Source organism: Hyperolius riggenbachi, chromosome 12, assembly GCF_040937935.1.
Source record: "Hyperolius riggenbachi isolate aHypRig1 chromosome 12, aHypRig1.pri, whole genome shotgun sequence".
NCBI lineage: Eukaryota > Metazoa > Chordata > Amphibia > Anura > Hyperoliidae > Hyperolius > Hyperolius riggenbachi.
This window is the reverse complement of record NC_090657.1, coordinates 214,564,667-214,581,816: the sequence shown is the minus strand read 5'-3', so window position 1 is coordinate 214,581,816 and position 17,150 is coordinate 214,564,667. Positions and strand designations below refer to the sequence as shown.

The 17,150-nt window shown below is 45.6% G+C and overlaps 2 protein-coding genes across 2 annotated transcripts in view; one reads left to right on the top strand and one right to left on the bottom strand.

The window, feature by feature from the left end:
• The window catches only part of BTBD17 (BTB domain containing 17), a 530,053-nt gene that overhangs the window by 413,045 nt on the left and 99,858 nt on the right, over positions 1-17,150 (bottom strand). The window lies entirely within an intron of this gene.
• GPRC5C (G protein-coupled receptor class C group 5 member C) overlaps positions 12,676-17,150 on the top strand; it is a 50,131-nt gene continuing 45,656 nt past the window's right edge. Inside the window, exon 1 of the mRNA XM_068263565.1 lies at positions 12,676-12,850. The gene's annotated coding sequence lies outside the window, so the exon portion shown is untranslated. The remainder of the gene's footprint in view (positions 12,851-17,150) is intronic.

The following is a 17,150-nucleotide window of genomic DNA, read 5'->3' as shown; positions in this document are numbered from 1 at the left end:
AGAGGCGAGAGAGGCTCCAGCCTGAGGGCGCAGTGTAGGAGGGGGCGCACAACTCATTCAGCTATCATTCCCCTATTGTGTTTGAAGCATAAAGAACTAATGAAAGGGGATGCATGGCAGTGACTGCAAGCCAGATAACTATAGATTAAGGTGTTAGGGGCCCTGGGGCATCTCTTAGTCTAATAGCAATCAGTGTGTGACGGCTGGAGTGGGAGGGGTGGAGGGGAGAACTCTGGTGTCTCAGCCTTGGGTGCTGGAGGATCCTGTCCCGGCTCTGCACGAAGATATAGGGGGGGGGGGGGGGGGGGGGGGGAAGAGCATCAGCCTGCCTGGAATTATCACATACTGCACTGAAGTATGGCCTGCTTTCCGCAATGGTTCCCGCAGATCCTTTAAAGGGACTCCGAGCACCTTAGTCTTAAGGTCTTTAAGTCAGTCTTAAGACAAATGATGTTGATCCAGGGATTTTATCTGATTGCCATCTGGAGTCAGGAAGGATTTTTTTTACCTTTTGGGGCTAATTGGACCATGCCTTGGACTCGATGGACGTGTGTCTTTTCAACCAAAATAACTATGTAACTATGTAAGTCCGGCCAGCACTGCAAAGTACTTAAAGAATCAGAATCATATTTATTTCGCCAAATACAGCGAGAGCTGTATTCGGAATTATTTGTGGTACAACAAGACGCACAACAATTTGGACAGCAGTAATGGTATACGTGACAGTCCTGGGTCATCACATGGCACATTGTTGTTTCCGTGCAGGGGCAGTTCAATTAAATTATTAATAATAAGGATGATGGTGGTGATGGCACCCCTTGCTAGGGCGTGCCAGTAGGCGGGCCTGGCAGGGGGAGAATGGAGCTCAGCAGCCGTCCAGAACCAACTGAGGGCATGCCGGTAGGCGGACCAGGCAGGGGGAGGTTGGAGTTCAGCAGCCGAACCGCTTGGAGAAAGAAGGTGTTCTTCCGTCTGGTGATTTTGCATTGCATGCTATAGTCCTGTAGCGTCGGCCCAGTGGAAGGAGCTTGAAGTAGCAACTGCCTGGGTGGGAGGGGTCGCGGGATATCACAGTGGCCCTCTTCATCATCCTAGCGGAATGGAGAAGGTCAAGAGGTGGAAGAGGGGACCCGATGATTCTCTCTGCATCAGCTATGACTCTCTGCAGTTTGTGTTTGTCCCTGGCCGTTGCGCCCGCGTGCCAGACGATGACTGAGGAGCAGAGGATGGATTCTATAGTGGCAGTATAGAAGCTGGTCAGTAGTTCCCTGGGCATGCCAAATCTCTTCAGTTGACGCAGGAAGAACAACCTCTGCTGAGATTTCTTCTGAATTTTGGAGGTGTTCTGCCGCCACTTCAGGTTGTTGGTGAGAGTCGTGCCGAGGAACCGCACGGATGTCACCCTCGAGACTTCGGTACCCCCAATGATGACCGGTGGGAGGGGGGGGGGGGATACTTTTCTGTAGCTTGTGCTCTCCTCTTTCATTTGATGCCTGAATCGCCGTTCTACACCAAATAGTTTTTGTTCGCTTTCAATTTAAAAATTGTGGCTGCCATCTTGGCTATGTTATAACTTCCGGGTCACCACTGTCTTCTCTGTTAGAGAAGTGCATCACTGAATGAAGCAGGAAGAGGAAGTGACACGCATGGCCATTGCAAGAGGCTCCTCCAGAGGGGTCAAAGCACAACTTTGTTGGAAGTCATCTGGCTTAAAGGCATGCTCATGAGAGGTGCTCAGAGTCCCTTTAAAGAGCGACAAGTCTGAAGGGCTCCGGTTTATAAAATAGGAGCCGTTCGCTGTCCATTTAGCTATAAGTGGAGGACAAAAATGTCCATTCTCTGCTCTAGTGGAAACGCAGCCCAAGTCATCTAGGAAACAGTCAGACAGACAGCCAGAAACTTCAACTGCTATGAAGCACTAGAGTAGGATAGAGGATAGAGAAAATGCTAGAGTATTTACCACAAGGAAGAAAATAAAAAAATGGTATTCATTACAAATATCCCCAAAGAGAAAACCACTAGGCTTGGGAGGACATCTGCTAAGATAGCTACATGCTCATCAGTTTTCTCAGTCAATTTCTGGCAGAATCAATCATAGGCAGATGCAAATTGCCAGGAAGTGCATCCAATTGGCCCATTTCTAAACTGCTTGCGAGTCAGATCTTGTAGCATCCCACTGACCATCACCGTCCTTACAGAAGAAGCACCTCCCAATACCCATATTCCAGAACTCTTCCATGGATACAAGTTAGGCTGGTTTCACCGTGGGACGTTGCGTTTTAGGGGACGTTATGGTCGCATAACGTGCCCCTAACGCAACGCCTGGTGGTGTTGGAGCAGGACGCTACCAAGAGCCGCGTTACAAGCAGCTCTTGGTGCGCCTGCTCTGTCGGAGGCACTGCGGAGACCACGTGAGCGGAGCTCTCCGCATCACGTGGTCCCGCCAGCCAATCAACGGCCGCTCCAAGAAGAAAACACTGCAAGTGCAGTGAATATTAAGTAGCCATGTGCCTGGCTACGTAGCGGCCTCTCCCCGCCTCCTCTCCGCCCCCAAAATAAAAAAAAAAAAAAACACCCGTATTGAACATGTGCAAACAGTCTAAAGTACTGCATGCAGTACGTTATCTGGACGTGCTACGTTACAATGTAACACAACGTGGGCACTGTGAACAGCCCATTGATTTTTCATTGCTGTGCGGTGGGCTGCGTTACAGGCTGCTCTAACGTGCGCCTGTAACGTCCCACTGTGAAACCAGCCTAATTCAGCAATCTTCCTCTAGTATGATTGGTATCCCCTGCTCTTCTGAGTCTATTATTGGCTCACTGAGAATGCCCGACAGAGTGGAATGTCACAATTTGTTCCGTATACCTTCCACATTCCATACAGCGTCTATATTTAGAGATCACAGGTGTCAAAGGGTCACGTAATGTACACAGGTCACACATTCCAGGTAAGTCAGCAATCAAGTTCACTAAACTTGACATTTTAAGAAGCAAAAATTACACAACCGGTTTCGCCCACTGACAAAAATAGTTACAGCTATTAGCATATTTTGAATATTTCTCTAATTATTCATCACTTTCATGTCATACACACTGGAAAAATGATGCTTTTTTCTTGGTTTACATGAAAGAGGATTAAAACGATTGATGCTCATCTCTGGGCACAGGAACACTTCGGCCTGATTTACATTGGCAGGTATAACAGTCAGTTTACTGGACTGTACTGGATCGGATCCTAACTGGAGCACACATTTTGCATGATCGTAATTTCACATCGTAATTTGCAATTATGATGCAAAATCGTCGTCATGCAAAATTTAGGGTAAAATCATAATTTCTCTTGGAAATGTAATCAGGAACCATAATTTCACAATTTTGTGTAAATTCGTGCCCACTTTAGCTCTGGAGAATAGCCCCATACATGCCATCATCACCAAAATTGTTACAAACAGCATGTTAAAGGGAACCAGAGAGAAACAGAATATAAAAAAAAGAAAAAGCTTTTATACATACCTGGGGCTTCCTCCAGCCCCATGCGCACGGATCGCTCCCACGCCGCCATCCTCCGCTTCCTGGATCGGCGGTACCTGGTCCAGTCACTTCCGGCGGACGCGGCCAATTGTCCGTATCACAGGGGCTCCCTCCATACCCGTACGCATGAGGCTGCGCAGTAGGCAGCCTCATGCGTACGTATATGGAGGGAGCCCTGTGTGATGCGGACATTTTTCTGCGTCTGCCGGCCGACTGGCGGCCATGACGGGACCCGGTACCGGCGGATCCAGGCAGCAAAGGACGGCGGCGTGGGAGCGATCCGTGCGTATGGGGCTGGAGGAAGCCCCAGGTATGTATATAATCTTTTTCCTGGGGCCTCTGGTTCCCTTTAAGGAGAAGGGTGGAAGCAAGGCAAAACAATTATAAAAAAAAGAAAAAAGGACCATGTAGGTTTTGAGAAAATTGATCTTAAAAATGCGAAAGAAACATTTTTCTGAGATAAAAAAAAAAAAAAAAAAAAAAAAAAGATTTTTCCTTTGCTTTTTTTAAAATCGATTTTCTCAAAAACTACAAGGTCTTTTTGAAAAATTGGTGATGATAGCATGTATGCGAGTCTTGCTATTCAACCTCTGGCACAAAATTACGTGAAATTCTGAATGGATTACAAATAAAAATCAGTTTAATGTCCAAATCGTAATTATGTATAAACCGAATTGCAAATAATATACCCAAAATTTTGCTGAAAGACTCTGAAGTCTCTAAAAAACCCTTCTATTTTTATTTCATAATTATGATTAATACCTTAGCCCTGACTAACCCGCTGCATCCCCGCCACTTTAAACTATCTAAATCCCCCCTAACGCGCCCTCCCTCTCCCCTGCAAAATCCACGACTTTCTTGGTTGTGGATTATGCTGCCCTCTAGTCTTCCGTGTGAGGCAGAACTATGAGCTGCAGCCCTGCCTCACACGCGTCTGTCAGCAGCGGATCTTCGCCTCTCCCCTCTCAGCGAAGGAAGACTGAGAGGGGCGGGGGAGAGGCGGAGATCCTCCGCTGATAGACGCGTGTGAGGCAGGGCTGCAGCTCATAGCTCTGCCTCACACGGAAGCGCTCCCCGGATTGCCATGCGGGGAGTTTAGGGGGGGGGATTTAGATCGCGTACTGCGGCGGTAATGTGGCGGTTTAGTTCGGGCTAAAGTATTAAACCTATTTATTAGATAAAAATATGTTTTTTTCGAGACTTCAGAGTCTCTAATTGTAATTAGCAGATTACGCTCATCACAAGTCGCATTGACCGCGGGCTAGCGGAATGGATCAAAAACTGATGCCAAATAAAAACTGATCGGTTTCACAATGCAGTTTTCACATGGATCAGCTTTTGATCTGTGCAGCGTGAACCAGGCCTTAAAGGACTTTCGATGCAACAAAATGTAAACTGATTTTACTCACCTGGTGCTTCTTCCAGCCCATGGCAGCCGTCTCAGTCCCTCGCCACAGCCCTGGTCTTCTGCCTTGTCCAGCTGACCGCCGGTAAAGGTTGCGACCCCGCTGGCATGTCGGGTCTTCTGCACCTGCGCTGGCATTCGTGTCTGCGCATCCACATCATCTGGCGGGTACTGCACTTGCACATTAGTTGTACGCAGATGACGTGAACACGAGGGGAAGGAATGCCCGCGCTGTCGCAGAAGACGGGGGTCGCAATCTTTACCGGCGTGCAGTCTGACAACGGGGAGGACCGGGGCTGCGGCGGCAAGGGACGGAGACGGCTAGAAGCCCTAGGTAAGGTGAACATACTACATTACTGAATTTGTGAGAGAGATTAAGCAAATCGACTTTATTATTAGGCGATCGAAAACAGCGTGGTCAAATCAAAAGTGAATCGACTAGTGGTCCACACACACTGCAAGCAGGATCCTATGTAATTCTCCTTCACTAATCGAGCTGAGCTATGTTGTGCCTCCATGCTGACACCAAAAACCTATTCTATGTTAATCGAAGTCATGTGAACATTAGCCAACTCCTTTACGATTGAGCGATATCTTCCATCCTGCTCAACTCACTACATTTGTAGATTCTGGTATACTGTATATCGGCCAATTTCCATGGATCCGATAAAATGATCTACGATAATTGAAACAGGAAAATTCTTTGGGTGCCCAACAATAAAAAAAAAAAAATTGATTGCACAAATGTATGTAGTAGAAGGGTTAAGTAAGTGAACAGGGGCGTAGTAATAGGGGTTGCAGAGGTGGTAACCGCATCGGGGCCCTTGGGCCAGAGGGGCCCCGTAGGGACCTCCCTCAACTGCAGTATTAGATTATTATGAGCACAGGACCAATAGAGAACTGACACGGTAGTTGCCATTGGCAGGTTTTGGTGCGTCGTATCAATTGTTATGTATAGGGTGCTTGGGGGGAGCCCAATGTAAAACTTGCATCGGGGAACCATAGCTCCTTAGCTACACCACTGTAAGTGAATATACTTTGCATGGATACTACTAGGTAGCCCTTCATAGTATACAGAACTGGCAAGATAGTACAATCAAGATTGTGTCATTAAGGGGATACCTACACACCAATCAGTTATACAATTAAAAACTACCAACAGCTGAATTGAGTAATGGTCCTTTTGCACTGTTACATCACACGTATTTCACTACCATGATTCCCGTGAGATCTGACGAGCGGACCTAGCAATTTGAGGGAATAAGAATTTGAACAGCACCGCGATTGCTATACAATATTTTCCCCCCCTTTAACCACTTGCCGACCGCACGTTTATACCGTGCGTCGGCAAAGTGGCAGCTGCAGGACCAGCGACGCAGTACTGCGTCGCCAGCTGCAGGCTGATTAATCAGGAAGCAGCCGCTCGCGCGAGCGGCTGCTTCCTGTCAAATCACGGCGGGGGGCTCCGTGAATAGCCTGCGGGCCGCCGATCGCGGCTCGCAGGCTAAATGTAAACACAAGCGGAAATAATCCGCTTTGTTTACATTGTACGGCGCTGCTGCGCAGCAGCGCCGTAAGGCAGATCGGCGATCCCCGGCCAATCAGCGGCCGGGGATCGCCGCCATGTGACAGGGGACGTCCTGTCACAGGCTGCACAGGACGGATAGCGTCCTGTGCAGCCCCGATCACCAGGGGGCCAGGTAGGAGAGGGGGGGGGGGGGGGAGCAGAATTTCGCCGCGGAGGGGGGCTTTGAGGTGCCCCCCTGCCAGCCACACGCAGGCAGGAGAGATCGGACCCCCCCAGCACATCATCCCCCTAGTGGGGAAAAAGTGGGGTGATCTGATCTCTCTGCCTGGTGTTTGATCTGTGCTGGGGGCTGTAGAGCCCACCCAGCACAGATCACATAATTCAATGCCGGTCCTTAAGGGGGGGTTAAGGGGGGGTCCTCAAGTGGTTAAAGCACCTAGCGTTTTGCAATCCGCAAACGATAGGATTGCAAAATGCTACTTAGTAAAAAAAAAAAAAAAAAGTTAAAAAAAAAAAAAATGTAAAAAAATAGGAACTTAATTATTGTGTAACTTAACTGGAGTACCACTACGGTATATTGTGTGTGCATAGTAGTAGAATTAACCTATTCGCGTTCTGTCGTTTTCACTTGAGCAATGTTCACCTCCCATCGATTAGCCTATAACTTTATCACTACTTATCACAATGAACTGATCTATAACTTGTTTTTCCCGCCACCAATTAGGCTTTCTTTGGGGGGTACATTTTGCTAAGAGCCACTTTACTGTAAATACATTTTAACAGGAAGAATAAGAAAATAAACAGAAAAAAAATTCATTATTTCTCAGTTTTCAGGCATTATAGTTTTAAAATAATACATGCCTCCATAATTAAAACTCACGTATTGTATTTGCCCATATGTCCCGGTTAGTACACCGTTAAAATGATGTCCCTATCACAATGTATGGCGACAATATTTTATTTGGAAATAAAGGTGCATTTTTTTCCGTTTGGCATCTATCACTATTTACAAGCTTAAAATAAAAAATAAAAAAAAATAAAATACACCTTTAATTCCAAATACTATATTGTCACCATACTTTGTACTAGGGACATAATTAAAATGTTGTGATAACTAGGACAAATAGGCAGATAAAATGTGTGGGTTTTATGCACAGTAGCATGGTTTATATTAAAACTATAGGGGATGAAATTGGAGAAATAGTGCATTTTCTCATTTTTTTTTTCCTTGTTTTTCCCTTTATAATGCATAGAAAATAAAGTAATTACTGAAAACAAATATCAACCCCAAAAAGCCTAATTGGTGGTGAAAAAAACAAGATATAGATAATTTCATTGTGATTAGTAGTGATTGGCAAATGAAAGGGATGAGCACTGAAAGGTGAAAATCGCTCGTCCGTTGGGGTAAAAACGCCTTTGGGGTGAAGTGGTTTAGTAAAATATTCTTCAAATGCACGATTATGGACTTACATTAGTGTGAATCCCACAACGCACATGTATGCAGTGAGATTTAAAAAAAAAAAAAAAGAACCAGAAGAATTACAAAACAAAAAGGAGCAGGACAAATCTCATTGAAATATGATAAATGTACAATGAGCACGAAATCAGAATTCCATACAACTTACGACAATTCAGATAGGTGTGAGCTGGGCCTAAAAAGTAATTGTGTGCACACCAATGTAACAATCTGTTCACAACAGCATCTTAATGCAGAGTCACTAGCTGTTTGTGATCATGCTGAGCCTGGGGAAAGAGAAGGCTAGGGGGACTTTGTCACCTGTCCCCTCTCCTTCCTGTGTCATGGGGCTATTCATACACACACTCTCCTTTCACACAACCTTACTGATTGCATCTCACGCCTTTCCCAAACTCTCCATTTCCAGAACAGGATAGTGGAAATCCTCTGTGAACTGCAGGGACGTGTGACCGCTGGGTGGGGGGGGGGAGAATGTGCAGTGTGCCCTTTTACCCCAAATGGCCCGACAATATCGCTTCCTCATCCAATCAAAACTCACGCAGACTCTCTCCAGAAGTAAGGGGGGAAAAAAAATTGAAAAAAAAAAAGTATTCAGTATAAAGAGTTAAGGTGGACACACACACACACACACACACACACACACACACACACACACACACACACACACACACACACACACACACACACACACACACACACACACACACACACACACACACACACACACACACACACACACACACACACACACACACACACTTTATTTTCAAACTGAGAATTCCAATCAATTTTTCTAACTGTCATGTCTTGTACACTCATCTGTACCAGGCATAACATTTAAAAATAATCTGTAACACACACACACACGTTCAGTTTAGGCTCTATACGTTAATTGTCAATCTACCCACCATTCAATTTTCATAGATATTGATCAGAAAACTCCTGATCACCCTAAATTGAAATAAATAAATAAATAAATTTTTATGTATCGCATGTGGCCAGCTTTAAGCCACACAAACGATCTTTTACAGGTCAAAATGATTGTTGTTGTCATTTTTGGTGAGATTTTGTACCCTGATGGGCACCCTCCAAGGTTTGCCGCCATCTATGGTGTTGGGTCTTGTAGGACAGACAGCCCATGAAGTTTGGGGTTCCTCCCTCTACAGGGCGCTGTCTGCCATACAGCAGATATGGCCAATGTGATGCAAAGAATCCCAGCTTGCTTTTACAACTTCAAATTTGCCCAATCAGAATCCAAACTGAGTAAAATTTTGTTTACATATCTTTGTCACATACATTTAGTAAACATTAGCAGACTTGTAAACTGAGCTGTACTGAGCTGAGAAGCAGAAAGAGCCGAGAAGTGATCACTAGGCAGATAATATATAAATACAGCAGCTATGCAATAAAATGCAATGGCAGCTTTGAGGGATTGTTCACACTAAGGGTGTTTTTGGCCTTGTCTCAAGCGCAGGCGATTTTGTGGGTGATAAAAATCACCCACAAAACGCTCGTGCAATGATTCTCTATGAGAAGTTTCATATCAGCACAGTTCGTCCGCTTTGCGCTCCGCAAAGTGGTGCCTGTACCATTTTCGGGCGATTTTGCTGTAATGGAAGGTATAGGAAGAGCAATCACCAATTATTATAATCAACTGTTCCCAGAAATAGGTCGGTTAGGGCACTTCCTCTCTTTAGATACGGTCATAAAAATTCAACATTCCGGTTGTCGAAAATTCTGTATAAGAGAAAAAAAAAAAAAAAAAAAATCTACCACAGAGTCGTTTCAAGCTGATTTTCTCCACATACTGCGTGGTTTTCTGTAAAATTCGATAGTAATAATCAAACTGATCCAATGATCAGTAAAAATATTGTACTGTTCAGGGGCAACTTAAAGAAAATCTGTAACGAAAAAAGTTCCCCTGGGGGGGTACTCACCTCGGGTGGGGGAAGCCTCCGGATCCTATAGAGGCTTTCCCCATCCTCGTGTGTCGCACGATGGTCTCGCTCTGGCCCTCCGAACAGCGGGGATGTAAATATTTACCTTCCCGGCTCCAGCGCAGGATTGGCCCTTCGCTCGGAGATAGGCGGAAATAGCTGATTGCTGTCGGTCCGCTCTACTGCACAGGCGTAAGTCTCCTGCACCTGCACAGTAGAGCGGACCTGACAGAGATCGGCTATTTCTGCCTGTTTCCGAGCCGAGAGTCGCAACAGCGCCCCCGCTGGAGCCAGAAAAGGAAAATATTACACAACCTGACAAATTGTCGGCTGTGCGTTCCGTGGGCTGCAGCGAGACGGCCGTGGGACACAGGAGGACGGGGGAAGCCTCGATAGGGTCCAGAAGCTTCCCCCTACCGAGGTAAGTACCCCCAGGGGAACTTTTTTTTATTACAGAGTCTCTTTAAAGTACCTCTGACCTGGTTATAGTTTTAAAATAGTTTTATTACTGCTGCGACAAAGTACGCAGCACCATCACCCCCCCTACAAACGCCCCCTGTGGTCCCATTTAGCAACAATTATGAGCGTGGATGAAGTGACCATTCTTCCTCCCTGCTGTGCGTCCATAACTCCGCCCCCTCCACCTGCCGCTTTAGTTCCATATAGGTTTCATTACACACAGCGTGCAGGGGAGCTGCGCTGTGTGCGCTTGTGATATATGGAGGTCGAAGACTGTGACTGGGCAGAACGGGGTCTGCAAGGGGTACTAAAGGGGGGGGGGGGGGAAAGGATGGTGCAGTTAGTCTCAGCACCATCAGTATAATGGTGTTACTAGTATGTGGGGGGATTGAGGAACCGGGTCAGGGGTATTTTAAGGCTAGGCTCACAGTGGGATGTTATGGTCGTGCGTTATAAAGTCTTATAATGCTGCATACCGCATTGCAACGATAAGGCTAAGCAACGTTGGCGTCGCGTGTAAATGGGAGGTATGACGTTACCATAATGCAACAACTTTTTGAGATCAGAAAGAGGGGCGCTTAAAGGGACTCCGAGCAGTGCAGGAACTATGGAAAGATGCATGTAATTTTAAAGCTCTCTTTCTCCTCTTTCGAATGATATATAAAGTCGCCCTACGCCTTTTAGTTTTCGCTATTTTCGCGATTCAAATTGCCGCGGCCGCAATCCCGAAAATAGAGAAAACTAAAAGGCGTAGGGCGACGATTTAGGTGTCGCCAGAAAGAGGAGAAAGAGAGCATTAAAATGATATCCATCTTTCCATAGTTACATTGTATTACACAGGGCGACTTTTTCTGCTGATTGGAGCTGCTGACACTGGGGAAAGTGTCGTCCTGTGTAAGTGTCGCCTTTTAGTTTTCTCTATTTTCGCGATTGAAATAGCGGCCGCTGCAATTTCAATTGCGAAAATAGCGAAAACTAAAAGGCGTAGGGCGGCGGTTTTAATATCATTGGAAAGAGGAGAAAGAGAGCTTTAAAATGATATGCATCTTTCCATAGTTTCTGCACTGCTCGGAGTCCATTTAAGCCACACCCCACCACACCTCTAACCTCGCCCCTGACACACCCCTAATCATGCACACTATAAAGATTTCATAAGAAAATGATGATGATTTATAATTCAAACCACACTTGTCCTTTTTATCCTGGTTCATTTTCCTTCATATTAACATTTAAAAGTAAGAACTACGGTATATCATTTTAAAGGATGGGAATAAAGTTTAGAGTCAAACGTATTTTTGAGTAGATATATTTACATAAATCTGTACATCAGTCCTGAAAGAGGGACAAATGAGGGGAAAAAAAAAAAAAAAAAAAGAGGGACAGAAGTGCAGGGCTCCCAAAGGAGGGACTGTCCCTCTAAAAGAAGGACAGTTGTGAGCTATGGGTAACACTCAGTTACCTCTAAATGCACAACGTTAACAAGTACAGGGAAGCATACTTTTCATTGCCTGTATGTTTAAAGAGAAACTCCGACCAACTTATCCCAATCAATAGCTGATACCCCCTTTACATGAGAAATCTATTCCTTTTCACAAATAGACCATCAGGGGGGCGCTGTATGAATGATATTGTGGTGAAACCCCTCCGACAAGAAACTCTAAGGACCGTGGTACTCCTGGCAGTTTCCTGTCTGTGAACCTTGTTGCATTGTGGGAAATAGCTGTTTACAGCTGTTTCCAACTGCCAAAAAAGCATGCAGCAGCTACATCCCCTGCCAAAAGTAAAAATGTCACCATGTAATAAATGTCAGAATGTAAATCAGGGATTTAAAAGATTTTACAATGGGCAAACACTGACTAACTCATTTATACACAATTATTGTAAAAATGAAGCACTTTTATTACTTTATTTTCACTGGAGTTCCTCTTTAACAGTACGCAACAGTAATGTGTGTTACAACATTTTTGTTGTCTTGTAATTATTGCACCACAACGCCCCACAGTGAACTCAGCCTGAGAAAACTCATTTTTTAAATCTGCGTTGCCCATCCTCATCTGCTTTTTACTGGTACAAGAAAAGCATTCATTAAAATTTGATGTAAAAAAAAAAATTGAATAAATAAAAATATGGATAGCTGCAGCCGTGACCTGAAGCCAAGTAAAAACAAAGGCTGCGAGGCTTGCACAAGGTGTGTCGCAGAACTCAGCCATGGCGATAGGGAGTGGCCCTGTCTACCTGCAGGTCCTGAGGGGTGTTTTTATGATGTCACGGTGATGTCAGCAGGGCCAGCAGCTTGGGAGAAGAAGGAGGAGGGGAGGGAGTGAGTGAGGGAGGGAAGGCAGAGAGGAACTAACACTGACTGCCTGCAGCTCAGATTAAACATAACTGGCTGAGAAGCGGAGCGAATACTGGACTGCTATCCGCCTCTGGAATAAAAAGAAAAGCAAAAACTTTCCTTCAGCTGAACTGACACTGCTTTACTTTCACAGGACGCCTCCTACAAGAAGCAGGTAAGGGCGAGCATGCCGAATACCTTGCTGTAATAACTGTGCACGTCACCAAGAGAACTACCGCCACTTGCAGCAATGTGTGGTGGTGGGGAAGGGGTTAAGCTGGCCGTCAGCCCCCCTGGGAGTCGGTATGGAAATAGCCTAGTTTATGGAGGCACAAGGCGGTATAGTGGATGTGTGTTCTGACAGCGCAAGTTCTGCTTCAAAACTATCCCAAAATTCCCAGCGGACCCTTTCGCCAGCCAGGATCGCTCCGTAGCAAACGCGAGGCGCTGTATAATTTTCCACTGCGTTGGAATAGCTGAGGCTGGTTTTTTGTTAGCTTGCTGGGTCAGGTGGGGGGGGGGGGGGGGGCAAGGAAGGGGGTAAAAGGAAAAAAGCTTAGAAGACTTTTACAGTTGAAAATTGCAGTCGCGTTCAGCAGCCAGATTTCGCCATGGGACGGTTTGGCACAGTTGGAATGTGAATGGGGTTCTTATTCCAATCATGGGCATTATTTTTGAGGCTCTCGTTTGGCCGGGGTTCCCCTCGGTTCTGTGGTTTAGGTCTATAAGCCAAAAAATACACGGGCAGGTTAATCGGCGGATGGAATTAGTCCTGGCATGCGCGTACTTGTACGGCCGGGAGAGGCTACAGCGCAAGAACCTTCGGGGGCCTGGAGAGACGTAAAACGGTACAATTTTTTTGTATCGTGAAGCTCATTTAAATGATAATCAATTATCTGATTATCAATCAGATAATTGCACACAACCGCAACAACTAAGGGAACAGACCAGGAATCGCCATTGCTGATGTAAAACAATTTTTGCCCAATTAGACTTTTAATCTAATGTCACATCAAGCAAAAATATTGTACAGTGTATGGCCAGCTTAATGCTGGGCATACATGGTTAGATTATGTGCCGGTATCGAGCCAGCGGCTCGATGCGGGCGCGTCACCGATCGTACGCGCGAATCGATTCCCGCTCGTCCCCGCGGGCACTTCCTTATCTGCCTTTCGTTTCTACCATTGTCCGCCCGTGGGGATCGAACAGGTTGAATATTATCAATCGAGCCATCAGCGGCTCGATTGATAATATAAAACGAACCATGTATGCCCAGCATTACACTAAAACTATGGTAGGGATTAGATTGTAAGCTCCTCTGAGGACAGTCAGTGACATGACTATGTACTCTGTAAAGTGCTGCAGAAGATGTCAGTGCTATATAAATACATAATTATAATACAGTAGCACATTAGATTAGGACTATGGTAGGATTAGTTTGCGAGGTCCTCTGACTCAGTGATATTACCGTGTACTCGGTAAAGTGCTACAGAAGATGTGAGTGCTATGTAAATGCATAATAATATGGTAGGACATTAGCTCCTCTGAGAGGAATGTCAGTGCCATGACTATGTACTCTGTAATGTGCTGCAGAAGATGTCAGTGCTCTACAAATACATCATAATAATAATATGGTAGGACTTTAGACTATGACTATGGTAGGATTAGATTGTCAGCTCCTCTGAGGACAGCCAGTGACATGATTGTAAAGTGCTGAAGAAGAAGTTAGCAGTACAGAAATGCATAACAATAACTATAATCAGATTTGCACCAAACTATTTGTCTATATTCTTGTTATAAGGAACTAAAATCCTTCCAAAAGAAAAGAAAGTTTTTTCACTGCTCCAAGCAAAAACATTTGCGCTGCAATTCTAATCTTAGGTTTAAGTGCGAAAATTAGCTCATCAAGATTTGAGGTGTGTAGAAACCTTTGTACCTGCATGTCATTGATATGTATTTATTGTTGTTATATCTGCATGTCAATATATCTTCACATCCTTGGCAATATCTGCACATACAGTAAGTGGCACGCCGCACATTTGCCCCGGCACTGGTGTCAAGGGGTGGCCCAGATTTCTTGCGTTTTAAGCAACACCCCTTACAGATGCCAGCGCCAGTTGTTGGCAGAGTACCCTAGAAAGTTTCGTGGGTGGGTGAGGTGGAGAGCCGACACAGATTATTTTGCCAAATAGCAAATAGGTCACAAATGACTGTGACAATCATGTGTAGGTGGCTGGGGTGGGCACATATAACAACATGTGTCGGCATCTTAGACCCTGAATTACCCATTATACAGTTAAGGCTCAGACACATGCTCAACAAAGGTCTTTTAAAATGCACAATTACCAAACCACTTTTGTTGTTGAAACAAACCAAAAAAGTTATTTGCTATTGTTCAAATAACGGACAAGATACAGCTCAAGTCAATCCAACTGTTGGGACTTGAGCTGCTTCTTATCAGTCGTTTGAACAATAGCAAAGAACTTTTTTGGTTTGTTTCAACAACAAAAGTGGTTTGATAATTGTGCATTTAAAAGACCTTTGTTGAGCATGTGTCTGAGCCTTACCTGTATAATAGGTAATTCAGGGTCTAAGATGCCGACACGTGTTTGAGCCTTTATATATACAGCTCTTTACACAGACCGAACAAACAAGTCACATAGTGTCCCCCAGAGCTCACAGTCTAATAACAGTTTTGTTTAGTAGCCATTAAACCCGCGGGGGTTTCAGGTGTTAGAGAAAGACTCCAGAAACACAGAGCATATGCAGAATGCCGTGCAGATAGTGAATATGAGAATGCAGGACCAGGACCCCCCCCACAGAGCGCATTCACCAGGACTGGCCCGCCAGCGTCTCAGATTTATTTCCATTTTGTTGCCGAGTTGGTGAGCTGGTTTTGCATGAGGTTGATCGCTGGGTGTCGTGTTTATTACAGTGAATCCAGCGTGTGAGAGGGCACAGCTGCTGGCTGGAGAAAAGAGAAGAGCCCATAAATACAGGGGCCAGGGTGCGACCCCAGCCGCATACCCGTGGATCGACTACCGCTCGTGACCGCCGGTGGTCCTTATCAGCCGCTCGATTCCCTGCCATTGTCCACCGGCGGGAATTGAGCAGGTGCGGGTCGAGCGGCTTGATGGGGCCAGCTGAATATTATCAGCTGGCCGGATCAGCTGGTCGATACACGGTACACAAACGTACCGTGTATCCCCAGCATAAGTCTTGTAGTGCCGGCAGACCATAACAAATCCCATCATGCCACTGCCTCCTTGAGTTATGCTTAGAGTTGTCAGAGCATTGCAATGCCTCATGGGACTTGTAGTTCCACCACAGCTGGAGTGCCAAGGTTAGCCATCACTGCCATAGACTTTTAATTCATTGCAGTACGAAAAATTGTTACTACAAATAAGAGAGTGTTATTGGTTTTGTTTAGCCTGGTAAAGGTTTGAGGTTCATGGGGCAAAGAGATGGGTGTCACCATGAGTTTCCACACCGGATGACACCAGGTTTAGTAATGCCTCTCAAAGGATGTTCGTTGCTCAGATCCCCTTGAGGTGGAAGGTTAGGGTCCAGCACCAAAAAGTGACAGACCATAAAGGACGGGGGGGGGGGGGGGGGGGGGGGGGGGAAGACAGGGGGATTAGGTTCAGGTTCATATCTGACTTCTACTGATGAACACCGTACCTATAAACCTGCAAAAAGCGTGACAGAACTGGCGTGGTGAGAATGGTACCCTTGGCCAGCGCTCAACAACTAAGTTGATTCTCCAGGCAGAACACTAGCCAATATGCCGAGAGGTATCGAGGGTGCTGTACACGTGCTAACTTCTACAAGGGGGGGCTGGGGGAAGAACCATCTATTTTCCAGGCTTTACTAAATCAGGCTCAACAGGACCTCACAATCTGAGCCTCCAGCAGCCATGGCAGCAGAGCTAACAATCAAGGAGTACAGAAAAGTGGTAATTAGCATTGAGTTGTGGCGTTGACAATTGTATACCGGTCCACCCTGACAACCTCATAGAAACGCCGAGATCAATGAGCCCCAGATCTGGGGCGGGGCTTGTGTGCCGCTGGAGAAGTCACCTCCATTGTAGTGCTGGTTGTGCGAGAGAGACACAGACACACAATAGCTATAGGACACATTGACATAACCCGGCAGGTAACAGTCTCGCACAGCCATACATAATGTCACATTGTCAGGATTCCGTAACTGCGGCCATCCATGTCATACGAACACCTGAAACGCAGAATGCAACAAGTATACCTAAAGCCAAGTAATTATATATAAGATACTTACTTAAGTATTATTAAATATCAGTATTTTACTATAGCTAAACCTATTCTCACACTGAACCATCCCACTACCAATGCCTAACCATAACCACCCCCCCTCCATGCCTAACCTTAACTGCCCTACCTAAGCACCTAATCCTAACCACCCTCTTACATGCCTAATCCTAACCGCCCCCCTTATACCTA